Source organism: Rana temporaria, chromosome 8, assembly GCF_905171775.1.
Source record: "Rana temporaria chromosome 8, aRanTem1.1, whole genome shotgun sequence".
Taxonomy (NCBI): Eukaryota; Metazoa; Chordata; class Amphibia; order Anura; family Ranidae; genus Rana; species Rana temporaria.
Window position 1 is genome coordinate 184,645,483 of NC_053496.1, and position 16,117 is coordinate 184,661,599.

At 46.4% G+C, this 16,117-nt stretch overlaps 1 protein-coding gene across 1 annotated transcript in view; it reads right to left on the reverse strand.

Moving 5' to 3' along the window:
* LOC120909614 (zinc finger protein OZF-like) overlaps positions 1-16,117 on the reverse strand; it is a 713,034-nt gene that overhangs the window by 249,265 nt on the left and 447,652 nt on the right. The window lies entirely within an intron of this gene.

Consider the following 16,117-nt stretch of genomic DNA (forward strand, 5'->3'; position numbering starts at 1 on the left):
TGTTTTATTAATAGAGATAAGAGTGATGTCATGTGACCTCTCAGAATCCTCCTCACCTCTCCGGTCAGGTCTGTATTAATAATAGAGATAAGAGTGATGTCATGTGACCTCCCAGAATCCTCCTCACCTCTCCGGTCAGGTCTGTGTTTTATTAATAGAGATAAGAGTGATGTCATGTGACCTCCCAGAATCCTCCTCACCCCTCCGGTCAGGTCTGTGTTTTATTAATAGAGATAAGAGTGATGTCATATGACCTCCCAGAATCCTCCTCACCTCTCCGGTCAGGTCTGTATTAATAATAGAGATAAGAGTGATGTCATGTGACCTCCCAGAATCCTCCTCACCTCTCCGGTCAGGTCTGTGTTTTATTAATAGAGATAAGAGTGATGTCATGTGACCTCCCAGAATCCTCCTCACCTCTCCGGTCAGGTCTGTGTTTTATTAATAGAGATAAGAGTGATGTCATGTGACCTCCCAGAATCCTCCTCACCTCTCCGGTCAGGTCTGTGTTTTATTAATAGAGATAAGAGTGATGTCATGTGACCTCCCAGAATCCTCCTCACCTCTCCGGTCAGGTCTGTGTTTTATTAATAGAGATAAGAGTGATGTCATGTGACCTCCCAGAATCCTCCTCACCTCTCCGGTCAGGTCTGTGTTTTATTAATAGAGATAAGAGTGATGTCATGTGACCTCCCAGAATCCTCCTCACCTCTCCGGTCAGGTCTGTGTTTTATTAATAGAGATAAGAGTGATGTCATGTGACCTCCCAGAATCCTCCTCACCTCTCCTATCAGCAGGTAGATGATCTCCAGGGTGAGGTTTAGTATCCTCTCAGCCATGTGACTCCGGTCCTCCTCCATCCTCATTGGTCAAGTGATCTATACAGGTTTCCTGTAGACCAATAATTGTTAACAGAGAATAATCTGGACTGTACTGGTTGTACAATATTATGGATCGGGGTGTATGGGGCACAATTTGAAAGCCATTCAGTTTACGGTTTGCTGTGTATTTGGGGTCCAGGAACATCTTCCCCTTATATCTAAATGAAACCCCTATTCTCCACACTTCTCCAATATTAAGGAAATGTTCTGGCCCCGTAAGAGGGAGAATGTTCTGGCCCTGAAAGGGTTAATCTAGGTCTCCACACTATATATGTGTGTATCATCATCTGCTGGAGATAAAAGACGTCACAGTGACTATGGGGGAAGAGGACGGACATGACGGGGTTACTGGGTGTAAATAGAAAATAAGATCTTATTACCTCCTCTCTTGCCACTTCCAGCAATGCCTCCTCTTTACTTCCTCCCGACTGACCTCTCACCCGGAACTTCTAATTTATACCTGACATCACTTCCATAGAGACTTTCTGTGAGTGAGATCAGCATCTTGTGGGGCTCAGAGGAACTGCAATCCTGAGAAACGTCTCGTGTAGCTAGATTCACATAGAGTTAACTCGGAATCTGCGCCGTCCTAAGTTTAAGTGTATTCTCAAACAGAGATACACTTAAACCTATCTAAGATACGATGGCTTGCGCCGTCGTATCTTTGGCTGCAATATTTAGGCTGGCCACTAGGTGGCGCTTCCATTGCGCTCGGCGTAGAATATGTAAATCACTAGATACGCCTATTCACGAACGTACGCGCGCCCGTCGCAGTATAGATACGCCGTTTACGTAAGGCATTTTCAGGCGTAAAGTTATTCCATCAAGTAGCTGGACTAGTAATGTTAAGTATGGCCGTCGTTCCCGCGTGGAAATTTGAAAATTTTACGTTGTTTGCATAAGTCGTCCGTGAATAGGGCTGGACGTAATTTACATCCACGTCAAAACCAATACGTCCTTGCGGCGTACTTTGCCGCAATGCACACTGGGATATGTACACGGACGGCGCATGCGCCGTTCGTAAAAAACGTCAATCACGTCAGGTCACCCCCCATTACCATAAAACACGCCCCCTCAGCCTAATTTGAATTAGGCGCTCTTACGCCGGCCGCATTTACGCTACGCTGCCGTAACTTAGCAGGCAAGTACTTTGTGAATACAGTACTTGCCTAGCTAACTTACGACCGCATAGTGTAAATACGATACGCTACGCCGCCGCAAAGATGCGGCAATGTACCTGAATCCACCTAGTAGTGTGAACACAGCCTTGTGCTGTGTATGTACTGTATATCCTTATAGCTGGGGTCATCTCCACTCCCACCAAGGGGGAGAGAAATGGCCTTGAGAGTTCCTTTTGTACTTTGTATGGAAGTAATTGAACATCTTTGGGCATTTTTGAACCTGATCTACTATCAAGTTATACGGCTGTAAGACCACTACACTGACCACTGATATAAGGGGGTCCTTCTCCCATTGGTCACCATTGTAAGGGACCACTACACTGACCACTGATCTAAGAGGGTCCTTCTCCCATTGGTCACCATTGTAAGGGTCCACTACACTGACCACTGATCTAAGGGGGTCCTTCTCCCATTGGTCACCATTGTAAGGGTCCACTACACTGACCACTGATATAAGAGGGTCCTTCTCCCATTGGTCACCATTGTAAGGGTCCACTACACTGACCACTTATATAAGAGGGTCATTCTCCAAGGCCTCGTACAGACGACCGGATCTATCCGCTGGGATTGATCCGCGGATCAGTTCCAGCAGATAGATCCGGTCGTGTGTACGTCTGAGCGGACATTTCCCGGCGGATAAAAATCCAGCCGACGGATTCCCAGCGGATAAAAATTTTGTAGCATGCTAAGAAATCTATTCACTGGAATCCAGTCCAGCGAACTGATCCGGTCGTCTGTACAGACTCACCGGATCAGTCCGTCCGCTCCCCTCCCTCGCATGCGTCGTTATGATTCGACGCATGCATGGAAGTATTTACCTTCCAGCGTCGCGCACGTCGCCGCGTCATCGTCGCGACGATGGCGCGACACGTGACCGCGGATGTTTTCCGCACGGATTTTGATCCGATGGTGTGTACAAGCCATCGGATCAAAATCCGGAGGAGGAATGTCCGCTGGAAACGGTCCGGCGGACCGTTTTCAGCGGATAACCCCTCGTCTGTACGAGGCCCAGGGATGGACTGGCCATTGGGACTACAGGGAGTTTCCCGGTGGGCCGCTGGCTCAGTGGGCCGGCTTCAGTGACAGTGGACCGCCGCCTCAATCCGCTCCTCTGTCTCTCCCTTCCCGCAGCGCTCACCTCCTCTCCCTCCCCACAGCGCTCACCTGGGGGGAACAAAGAAGCAGGGGGGGACCAGAGGAGCAGGGGGGACGACAGAGGAGCATGGGGAAGGGGACAGACAGCTGACTCAACAGCTATGGCCTGGGAGTTTCTCACTTCTGCCTAATCTTGTCCCATAAGGGGGGAATCAAACTGATTCTTTGCCCCGGGTGAAATAATGTCTAGCTTCCGCACTGGTACTTTCTTTTAAGAGTACCAGTACCAGCCATTCTACTCTAATAAAGTAGTGGCTAGTGAAGGGGGAGAGGGGGCTTGGGTGGCTGGGGGATGTGGGAGTTGTCCGGCCGCCGTGGGAGAGACCTGTCAGAGTGGGCCAGTCTGGATGAAGTCCAGGGCCAAATTTTTGTCCCAGTCCAGCCCTGACGAGGCCCAATTAGTCACCATTGTAAGGCGAAACAAAATTTGGTGATTCTGAAAGCAAAAGGCATAGTCATGCTATATAGATAAGATACAGCTAGATTCTGGAACACATGATTGATCTCATAGGGGAGGCCAAAAGAAGTGCATGTACACGGAAGTCCCAATATGAATATATCGTTCTTCAGGGGCTAATTAAAAACAAGCTGTATTATCTGGTGACACAACAGCAAAAAATCTAATCAGAAAAAATGTATATAAGAAGTACAGTATATATAAGAAGGCGAGTATGGTGGCCTGAATTTATGGGAGGAGCCCTGAGAGTATTTAAGAAGCCCACTCGCCCTTGCTCGTTGTCGGTTCGTTACGCCACCAGACCAACTCTTCAGCTCGCAGCTTGTTCGTGAGTCTGTTTTTCCCGAGTAGGGTCGTTGCGGTCACTTATAAGTGGTTTTTTTTGGAGGTGTGGCTGTCCATCCTTTCAGCTTCTATATTTAGCCTGTCACTCTTATTGAGACCCTTGCAAATGTAATATCGTCTCTGCTACCCCTAATGCATCAAAAAACAAAAACCTTTTTTAACCACTTTGCCACCACGCAGTCTCAGCAACCTGACACTCATTTGAGACCCTTGCAAACGCAATATAGCCTGACACTCGCAGAGACCCTTGCAACCACGCAATATCCTCTCAAAATAAACCTCATACCCATTGAGACCCTTGTAATCATGCAATATCGTCTCAGCAGCCGGACACTCACCGAGAACCTTGTGACCATGCAACATCGTCTCAGCAGACCAGACTGAGAACCTTGCAACCACGCAATATCGTCTAAAAAAACTAACATCAAAAGCCCTGTACACACGACTGGTTCATCCGATGAGAATGGTCCGACGGACCGTTTTCATCGGTCCACCGCTGAAGTGGCCTGATGGTCTGATGTGTGTACACACCATCAGTTCAATGCTTCCAAGCATGCGTCGACTTGATTCTGAGCATGCGCGGGTTTTAAACCGATGCTTTTGTGTACTAACCATCGGTTTGGCCCGATCGGTCAGCGGTCCATCGGTTCGATTTTAAAGCATGTTTTAAAATTTTGGACCGAAGGACAACAGACCGATGGGCTATACACACGGTCAGTTTGGACCTATGAAAGTGGCGCTACACAAAAGTGTAGCGCAAGCCACTGGACTCTTTTCGTGCAGCCCCCCTGCAAAGTGCTGCCCTAGGCCTGGGTCTTGTTGGCCTAGGCCAAGATACAGCATTGACTGGACTCATAAGTGCATGAATGTGATCTGAGTTATGTGTCTGATGAAGGAAACTAAGGGGGCTTTACATAAAACATTTGTTGGACGAATGTGAGAAGCATTTGCCTAGGAGTGAGAAATTCTGGCTATAATTTAATTAACACAGTGATCTCCTATGACCGTCAGCTCCACCTAGTGGCTAAAATGCATTATGTTTTTTTCCTGAAATACCTCCATTAGTAAAAAAAAAAAGTGCAATACAGTATTATGGCCACTAGATGGAGCTAAAAAATCATAGGAAATCACTGTAAGGGAAAAAAAATCTAAAATTCATCACAGCTGGGAGAACGCTGGTCATATTGGTTTAATTAATTTTTTAAAATAGCTCAGACCACAAAATGTACTCAGCCAATGAGAGGGAATGACTCAATTTTTTTAAAAAGGCCTAGAGGACCGCCTTTTAAGTGGTGGGGTTTAACGTGTTTCGTCCTGGAAGACGACTTGAGAAAACAGACCTCTTGCAAAAGCGTACACCACAAAATGTCCTCAGCCAATGAGAGGGAATGACTCCATTTTTATTTTTTTCCTGCTATCAATGGCCAAACACGGTACAACACTTCATCCATGTCTTTGGTGATCTCTGATCTCCTTATCAACTGTTTCTTATGTTGTTGCCTTTTTATTTGGAAAGTTTTATTATCCCCACAAGCGTGTGGCCCCCCTTTCTCAATACTATGTTTCAATGGGAGAAACATTTACCAACCTAACCTCTAGATGGCACTGTTGTATCATTCATTCCATAGGACATCTTTGTCAAAAGGTCAAGCTACGGTCTATGAACTGTTTCTTACATGATGAAGATCAGCCATGGAGTATATCTGAGGTGTATATCAGGGTGTGCTTCTTCCCCACATGTCCAGCAACATTCACATACAAGACATTTCCCGCACTCACTAATACACCTCAAGGGGTTGTGTGGGACCCCTGATGTACAGGAAGACAGGACTTCAGTGAGGAACATTTTCCTCACTCAGGACAGGAACGTGGCTTCTCACACATGTGTAATCTCATATGTCTGTTAAATTCGGTCTTCTTTGAAAAACATTTCCCGCACTCAGGACAGGAATACGGCATCTCCCCCGTGTGAGATCTCTGATGTCTGTAAAGACTGGACTTCTCGGAAAAACATTTCCCGCAATCAGAACAGGCAAACGGCTTCTCCCCCATGTGGGACCTTTGATGTCTGTTGAGATTGGACTTGTCTGAAAAACATTTCCCACACTCAGGACAGGAATACGGCTTCTCGCCCGTGTGAAACCTCTGATGTGTGACAAGTTCTGATTTTTGTGTAAAACATTTCCCGCACTCAGAACAGGAAAACGGCTTCTCACCCCTGTGCAATCTCTGATGTGTGTAAATATTGCACTTAAAGGAAAAACATTTCCCGCACTCAGGACAGGAATACGGCTTCTCCCCCGTGTGAGATCGCTGATGTGTGGAAAGATAGGACTTCTTTGAAAAACATTTCCCGCACTCAGGACAGGAATAGGGCCTCTCACCCGTGTGAGACATTTTATGCACATCAAGATGGGATTTAAAACGGAAACACTTCCCGCACTCAGTACAGGAAAACCTCTTATCTGTTGGAAGGACGGCAGAAAGTCTCACAGTCTGAGGTTCCTCGGGATAAGAGGAATACGATGGTCCGGCACCCTCCCGCACAGTCTGAGGTTCCTCAGGATAAGAGGAATACGATGGTCCGGCACCGTCCCGCACAGTCTGAGGTTCCTCGGGATAAGAGGAATACGATGGTCCGGCACCGTCCCGCACAGTCTGAGGTTCCTCAGGATAAGAGGAATACGATGGTCCGGCACCGTCCCTCACAGTCTGAGGTTCCTCAGGATAAGAGGAATACGATGGTCCGGCACCATCCCGCACAGTCTGAGGTTCCTCAGGATAAGAGGGATACGATGGTCCATCTACACTGTGTGGTGCCGGATGGACATTTGAGGTAGTCGGGTTTTCTCCTGGACTATACTGTGTGATGTCCTCATCTTCTACTTTACAGTCTGGAGACAAAGTGAGACAATCCTCTGAGGTTTTCCTCATCTCCCGTCCATCTACTAAAATATAAATACAAAGATTACTAGACATGAGCTGATTGGTTCCCCTAAACCAGGACTCCGCCCACATCAGGCAGCTTTGTCTCTGAGGATCTGACCTGGTAAATAATTTCCCTTGACCTCCAATTAGCTCACTTCTCCGTTTACTCAGACAGTAAAAACGTTATTTTATAATCTGGACCAATCAGTGAGCAGTATAGGTGGAGGAATGGATTCAGTGTTAATGACCCACCTGTGCTGATCTCTGTAGGAGTGTCCTCCTCTATAGACTGCTGATCATCCCTCACATACGTCTCTTCTTCTTCTAATTTAACCTCAACTTTTATATCCATCAGATCTTCACCCTAAACCAAGAAAATTTGAGAAAATAATATCCGTAAATATAAGCTCACATAATAAATCCACATATTATCTGCAGGAGTCCATGTTCTAGATGCCCCATCCCACCAACCTTGTAACTGTCAGATATGGTGTGACCTTCCTGTGTGGAATCCCGGGAATACAGAGGACGGGGACATCTCTCTGGTGGGTTCCTGGTATTAGGTGGCTCCATCATATCCTTGTGTCCTTCTGAAAACTCCTCCATCACTCCATACTCCTCATCCTCCTCTTTATACTCTTCTTTAACAACAATAATATCATCCCCAAGGATTCCACTCTGAATAGTGACATCCTGACACCTTATAGGAACCTGACACACACAATGATACAGTCACCATCCAGACACACCCCTTGTCTGTTACTGGATAATGTCCCAGAATTCCCAGAATCCTCCTCACCTCTCCTGTCAGCAGCTCCATCATCTTCTTGGTGACTTCTAGAATCTTCTCCATGTTGTGTCTCTCGGGTTTTAGGGAGTCACATGGAGGCACTGTGATGGTCATATGATCACCTGACTTCACAAGAGGAAATCTCTGTATTGGAGAACCAATAGGAATATCATGTTAGAATCCCAGAATCCTCCTCACCTCTCCGGTCAGGTCTGTGTTTTATTAATAGAGATAAGAGTGATGTCATGTGACCTCCCAGAATCCTCCTCACCTCTCCGGTCAGGTCTGTGTTTTATTAATAGAGATAAGAGTGATGTCATGTGACCTCCCAGAATCCTCCTCACCTCTCCGGTCAGGTCTGTGTTTTATTAATAGAGATACGAGTGATGTCATGTGACCTCCCAGAATCCTCCTCACCTCTCCGGTCAGGTCTGTGTTTTATTAATAGAGATAAGAGTGATGTCATGTGACCTCCCAGAATCCTCCTCACCCTCTCCGGTCAGGTCTGGGTATTATTAATAGAGATAAGAGTGATGTCATGTGACCTCCCAGAATCCTCCTCACCTCTCTGGTCAGGTCTGTATTATTAATAGAGATAAGAGTGATGTCATGTGACCTCCCAGAATCCTCCTCACCTCTCCAGTCAGGTCTGTGTTTTATTAATAGAGATAAGAGTGATGTCATGTGACCTCCCAGAATCCTCCTCGCCTCTCCCGTCAGGTCTGTGTTTTATTAATAAAGATAAGAGTGATGTCATGTGACCTCCCAGAATCCTCCTCACCTCTCCGGTCAGGTCTGTGTTTTATTAATAGAGATAAGAGTGATGTCATGTGACCTCCCAGAATCCTCCTCACCTCTCCGGTCAGGTCTGTGTTTTATTATTAGAGATAAGAGAGATGTCATGTGACCTCCCAGAATCCTCCTCACCTCTCTAGTCAGGTCTGTGTTTTATTACTAGAGATAAGAGTGATGTCATGTGACCTCCCAGAATCCTCCTCACCTCTCCGGTCAGGTCTGTGTTTTATTAATAGAGATAAGAGTGATGTCATGTGACCTCCCAGAATCCTCCTCACCTCTCCGATCAGGTCTGTGTTTTATTAATAGAAATAAGAGTGATGTCATGTGACCTCCCAGAATCCTCCTCACCTCTCCGGTCAGGTCTGTGTATTATTAATAGAGATAAGAGTGATGTCATGTGACCTCCCAGAATCCTCCTCACCTCTCCGGTCAGCAGGTAGATGATCTCCAGGGTGAGGTTTAGTATCCTCTCAGTCATGTGACTTCGGTCCTTCTCCATCCTCATTGGTCATGTGGTCTATACAGGTTCCCTGTAGACCAAAAAATGACAACAGAGAATGATCTGGACTGCACTGGTTGCACAATATTAGGATGTATGGGGCATAATACGAGGGTTTCTATCATGGAAGAACGGTCCCCAGTGGGATTACACACAGAAGAACATTCAGTTTAGTGTTTGCATTCATGGGGTCCAGGAAACTCTTATCTTTTGCCCTTTATGTCTAAATAAAACCCCTGTCATCTACAAATCTCCAAACTGCAGGAAATGTTCTGGCCCCATAAGTGGGGGAAACATTCAGACACTGAAGTGGTTAATCCATGTTTCCACACAATATATGTGTGTATCATCATCTGCTGGAGATAAAAGACGTCACAGTGACTATGGAGGAAGAGGACGGACATGACGGGGGTTACTGGGTGTATATAGATATAATCCTCTCAATTTTCTGAGATGGAGAAGAAAGACACCTTTTGCCACTAAATATTAATTCAAAGGCCACAACCCCTTGTATATCCCTTTTATACACACTACGATGCCAAATGAAAGTGTTCTCTGCACAGAAGTAGGTCAATATTTTCCAGTGCCGATCATGACCTCCCTGGGGCCCTAAGCAAAATGACATGGCACATTAAAAATGAGAAGCGGGGGGCGTTGATGACAGTGACTTGTCACATTAAAGAAAGTTGAGAAGCGGGGGGAGGGGGTGTTCTGCTGTCGGAAATGACATCTTACATTAAATTGAGAAGCGGGGGGTGCTGACTTCTTACTTACCTCTTCTCCCATGCAGCCAGCGAGTTGAGAAGCGGGGTGAGGGGGCCTCTAGTAATTTGGGGGGCCTTCGCAGCTTTGCGGGGCCCTAAGCGCCTTGCATAGTGAGCCTATAGGGCGGATCGGCCCTGATCTTTTCCTCTCCTTATACACCACCAAATACCGCTCTGATGGACACCAAATGCTGGATGAAGTCTTCTTCAGAAACTCTTTCTTCTCCAAAGTGTCCATCTCCCCGTCCCCCTTCTCCACTGACTTCCATGTCACTAGCATGTCTCTTCATTGTATATTGTAGTGATGAGAAGATCGGCGGGAGGAAGCACAGAGCTCTGTGGAGGACCAGGAGATCAGCACTCCCCGGTCGGTTCGGTTCCTGAAGAAGACTTCAGTCAGCATCGGAGCTCCGTTCAGAGGGGTAAGAATTTACCTTTACAGGGAAACCTTCTATTTGGGTTGGATTTTCAGTCACAATGTGATCAGTTACACTGGCTTATGGATTATGTCACCTCACCATTACTTTTCTTTTATACTGGTGTTTTCACTTCAATACGTGAAATCTGATGGAATACTGAGAGTGATGGAAACACTTTGGGCAGATAAATAGAATACGTATTTGTCTGTGTGTGCATCAGACTGAAAAGAGAGACGCTTAAAGGGGAAAGATGGACAGAGAGATTTGGTTCCTAATAATGGACAGTGATGGGAGCTATGATAAAATAAAATCTTCTTACCTCCTCAGCTGCCAGTTCCAGCAATGTCTCCTCTCTACTTCCTCTCACATGAAATGTCATATTCGTATGTACAATCACTTCCTGTGTGCACTCTACATCACTTCCTGTCTGATTTCCATAGAGACTTCATGTCTGGGTAAATGTGAGATCGCCATCTTGTGGAGCTCAGAGGAACTGCAGCCCAGAGAAACGTCTCGTAGTGTGAACACGGCCTTGTGCCTTGTTACCAACTGTCTCCGATTTGCCAGGACAGTGACACATTTAAGCAATTTGTCCCAGGCTGCGTCCCGAGAATCACAGCGTAAAGTGGAAACGTGTTTGGGGTCAGGCAATGGGAGACCAATCAGCGTCTAGATTGGAGCTGTAAGCGACCAATGAGCATGTAGGGATCAGCAGTGGGTTGATATCAGAGAACGCCCCCTCCTTACCCTACTGATCCGTCCTCCTTCTCATCTCCCTGTCTCCTTCATTACCCTTCTGTCCCCCTCCTCCTGTGCCATTTTTCACCCCCCTCATCTTCATCTCTTTGCCGCTCTGTTTACCCACTTCCTCTTCTTTACCTCTCTGTCCCACTCATCACCCTCCTGTCCATATGTCCACCTTCTCCTCCTCCTCCAGTTGTCACAAAGACCAGCAGTAGTCTTCTGTAATATTCTGGTGATATCATCTCCAGAATGTGCACCCCCGCCATGGTTCCAGGCTCCGCCATCCCACCTGCAGGTCCTATATGGGCATAGTAGGTGCCGCCGGGTAGAGGAGATGGAGACCAGAGAACATCAGCTCCCTGAACACCCCTAGATAGATTGAATTCAGAAGTGATGTGTATTAGGTCCCCTCCAGGTTCAGTTCTATCATTCCAGGCCCGCTGTGGCAACAGAAGCTTTAAGGGGTTGAAAAGCTTTGTGTTTTTTCACCTTAATACATCCTATGCCTCATCTTTTATATTTAAATTTTCTTGTGGCAAAAAAAAAGCCTTCAAAAGACTCACTACGTCTTTTAGAAAAAAAACATTGGGACGTTTGCTTTCCAAAATGTGGTAATTTTGCGAGTGTCTCTACTGTTCTAGTGCTCCAGGGCCTCCAAAAATGTGATAATCAGAAAACTGGATGCATAGGGCCAGATTCACAGAAGAGATACGACGGCGTATCTCCTGATACGCCGTCGTATCTCTGAAATATACGATTGTCGTATCTATGCGCCTGATTCATAGAATCAGTTACGCATAGATAGCCCTAAGGCCCCATACACACGAGAGGATTTATCCGCAGATACGGTCCACCGGACCGTTTCCGCGGATAAATCCTCTGAAGGATTTTGATCCGATGGAGTGTACTCACCATCAGATCGAAATCCGCGCCGAAATCCCATCGCGATGATGACGCGGCGACGTGCGCAACGCTGTCATATAAGGAATTCCACGCATGCGTCGAATCATTACGACGCATGCGGGGGATTGATTCGGACGCATTGATCCGGTGAGTCTGTACAGACCAGCGGATCAATCCGTTGGGATGGATTCAAGCGGATAGATTTGAAAGCATGTCTTCAAATTTTTATCCGCTGGAAATCCATCCCAGGGGATAAAAATCCGCGGAAACAGATCCGCTGGATCGTACACACCAGGGGATCTATCCGCTGGAGCCGGTCCGCGGATCAATTCCAGCGGATGGATCCTCTCGTGTGTATGGGGCCTAAGATCCGACAGGTGTAACTTGTGTTACACCGTCGGATCTTAGGCTGCAATTCTATGCCCGTCGATCTAAATTTACGTCGTTTCCGTAGCGATACGCGTCGTAAAGATAAAGCTAAGCCCTAGGTGGTCTAGCCAATGATAAGTATGGCCGTCGTTCCCGCGTCGAAATTTAAAATGTCACGTCGTTTGCGTAAGTCGTCCGTGAATGGCGCTGGACGCCATTTACGTTAACGTCAAACCAATGACGTCCTTGCGACGTCATTTAGCGCAATGCACGTCGGGTAATTTGACGGACGGGGCATGCGCAGTACGCTCGGCGCGGGAACGCGCCTAATTTAAATGGTGCCAGCCCCATTTGAATTAGGCGGGCTTGCGCCGAGCGGATTTACGTTACACCGCCGCAAATTTACAGGTAAGTGCTTTGTGAATCAGGCACTTACGCTGTAAACCAGCGGTGGTGTAACGTAAATGGGATACGTTACGCCGCCGCTGCGTAACGTAAATCTACCTGAATCTGGCCCATAATTTGTGCCTGAATATTAAGGTGCTCCTTGGATTTTGGGCCCCCTTGTGTGGATAGGCTGTGAAAGAGTCTCAGACATGTGGTATCCTCATACTCGGGAGCATCAGAATGTGTTTTGGTGTGTAATTATAAGTATGCCCATGCCGCGTGTGAGAAATAACGTGTGAAACTGACAACATTGTGAAAATGTAATTTTATTTAATTTCTTCATTTTCCAAAAAACTTTGACTAAAATATTTACAACTTCAGAAAACTCACCATTTCATTCGCAAAACTTGCCCGAATAAGCCAACCAGATTTTGAACGTCTTTGATAGACAAACTACTCAACGATTAAAAATCTACAGACCTCTAAATTCTCTCTTTACGAAACTTCTACACCTCACATCTGTACAATCTTATGCCGCGTAGACACGATCATTTTTTCGGCTTGAAAAAAAACCGACGTTTTTAAAAAACGTCATTTGAAATGATCGTGTGTGGGCTTTACATTGTTTTTCGGCTTCGAACATGCTGAATTTTTTAACGTTGTTTTAAAAAAAAAATCGTTTTTCGGGTTGTAAAAAATGATCGTGTGTGGGCTTTACATTGTTTTTCGGCTTCGAACATGCTGCATTTTTTAACATCGTTTTAAAAAAAAATAAGTTTTTCGGGTTGTAAAAAATGATCGTGTGTGGGCTAAAACGACGTTTTAAACCCGCGCATGCCCAGAAGCAAGTTATGAGACGGGAGCGCTCGTTCAGGTAAAACTACCGTTCATAATGGAGTAAGCACATTCATCACGCTGTAACAGACAGAAAAGCGTGAATCGTCTTTTACTAACACAAAATCAGCTAAAGCAGCCCAAAGGCGAATAGAACTTCCCCTTTAGAGTGCCGTCGTACGTGTTGTACGTCACCGCGCTTTTTTCATAATTTTTTAAAAACGATGGTGTGTGGGCAACGTCGTTTTTAATGATGAAGTTGGAAAAACGTAGTGTTTTGGACATGCCGAAAAACAACGTTTTTTTTCATGCCGAAAAATGATCATAGCGGATGAGGAGGATAGAGCTTTCCGGTGACCAGATGGTCACCGGTCATCTCTATGACCGTCGGAGGCCCGGGCGCGACGTTATGACGTCACGCCCGGGTACCCGAAAATAAACAAAGCCGCAATCGCGGCTGAAAGCATGAGATCGGTGAATATTTTTCTCATGCTTTCCAGACTGGAGGAGAGATGCAAGGTCTCATTGACCATCTCTCCATAAAGAGGACCTGTCACAATATATTCCTATTACAAGAGATGTTTACATTCCTTGTAATAGGAAATAAAAGTGATAATTAAAAAAAAAAAAAAAAAGTGTTAGGCCTGGTACACACGATAGGATTGATCCGCGGATACGGTCCGCCGGACCGTATCCGCGGATAAATCCTCTGGCGGATTTGAATCAGTTGGCATGTACTCACCATCGGATCCAAATCTGCGCGGAATTCAACCGCGGTGACGTGTCGCGCCGTCGCCGCGATGATGACGCGGCGACATGCGCGACGCTGTCATATAAGGAAATCCATGCATGCGTCGAATCATTACGACGCATGCGAGTGACGTGTTCGGACGGATCGATCCGGTGAGTCTGTACAGACCACCGGATCGATCCGCTGGAGCCGATTCCAGCGGATAGATTTGTTAGCATGCTAACAAATTTTTATCTGCTGGAAATCGGAAATATCCGCTGGAACGTACACACCAGGGGATCTATCCGCTGAAACCGATCCGCTGAGATTTTTCAGCGGATGGATCCTCTCGTGTGTACGGGGCCTTAAAATAAAAAAATTAAGTAAAAAAAAAACAGTCAAACGCCCCTGTCCCCAGTAGCTCGCGCTCAGAAGCGAACGCGCACGTAAGTCCCGCCCACATATGTAAACTCTAAACTGGTAACCTGTAAAAAAAATTCAAGCGTCGTCTATGGAGATTATTAAGTACCGAAGTTTGGCGCCATTCCATGAGTGTGCGCAATTTTAAAGCATGACAAGTTAGTTATCTATTTACTCGGCGTAACATCATCTTTCCCATTATACCAAAAAATTGGACTAACTTTACTGGTTTGTTATTTTATAATTCATGAAACCGTTTTTTTTTCCGGAAAAAAAAAAAGGCGTTTGAAAAATGATTGCGCAAATACCGTCTTCCGGGTAATGGCTCCCGCGGGAGTGGGCGTTCCTATGCAGAGGCTAAGTGATTGACGTGATGACAACAAAAACTTCCCCTCCGGCGCATTAGGCGCATCACCAGTTTCCGAAAGAAGCCGAACGTCGGTGCGCAGGCGCCGTATAGCTCCGTATAGAGCCGACTCGCAGTTCGGCTTCTTTCGGAAACTCGTGACGTGCCTTATGCGCCGGGGGGGGGGGGGGAGTTTTTGTCATCACGTCAATCACTTAGGCCGCGTACACACGGTAATTTAAATGATCCCGTAGGGGGCGTGGATCATTTAAATTAGGCGCGTTCCCGCGCCGAACGTACTGCGCATGCTCCGTCGGGAAAATTTCCCGACGTGCATTGCGGTAAGTGACGTCGCAAGGACGTCATTTGCTTCGACGTGAACGTAAATGGCGTCCAGCGCCATTCACAATCCACTTACGCAAACAACGTAAATTTCGAAAATCGCAACGCGGGAACGACGTCTATACTTACCATTGGCTGCGCCTCCTAATAGCAGGAGCAGCCTTACGCCGAAAGCGACGAACGCAAACGACGTAAAACGCCGGGCGCGCGTACGTTTGTGAATCAGCGTGAGTATGCAATTTGCATACTCTACGCTGACAACTACGGGAACGCCACCTAGCGGCCAGCGTCAGAATGCAGCCTAAGATACGACGGCATAAGAGCCTTATGCCAGTGGTATCTTAGGCTACAGTCGGCGTATCGAGCTTTCTGAATACAGAAAGTCGATACGCCGGTGCTACTTAGCAATTACACTGCGCATCTATGGATACGCAGGCGTAATTGCTTTCTGAATCCACCCCACTGATCACCCCTTGAACGTCTGGCCACCCGGCAAGCCCGGCAGGCTATTGCTCCAAGACATTCCTTCTCCTCTTCCTTCTCTATCTTTTATTCTATCTCCTATAATTTTTGTTCCTATATTTGTAACAACATGCCAACAGTTACTTTTTTTTTTTTATAACAATCAAGGTCTTATTTCTTTAACTTTATGAGAAATTCATAACATACTTTATTCTACTTTGTCATTTAACCTCTTCCATACCAGGGGGGGCACTTATACACCTTCCCGCCCAGACCAATTTTTAGCTTTCAGCGCTGTTGCACTTTGAATGACAACTGCGCGGTCGTGCTACACTGCACCCAAACGACATTTTTTTTGTTCCC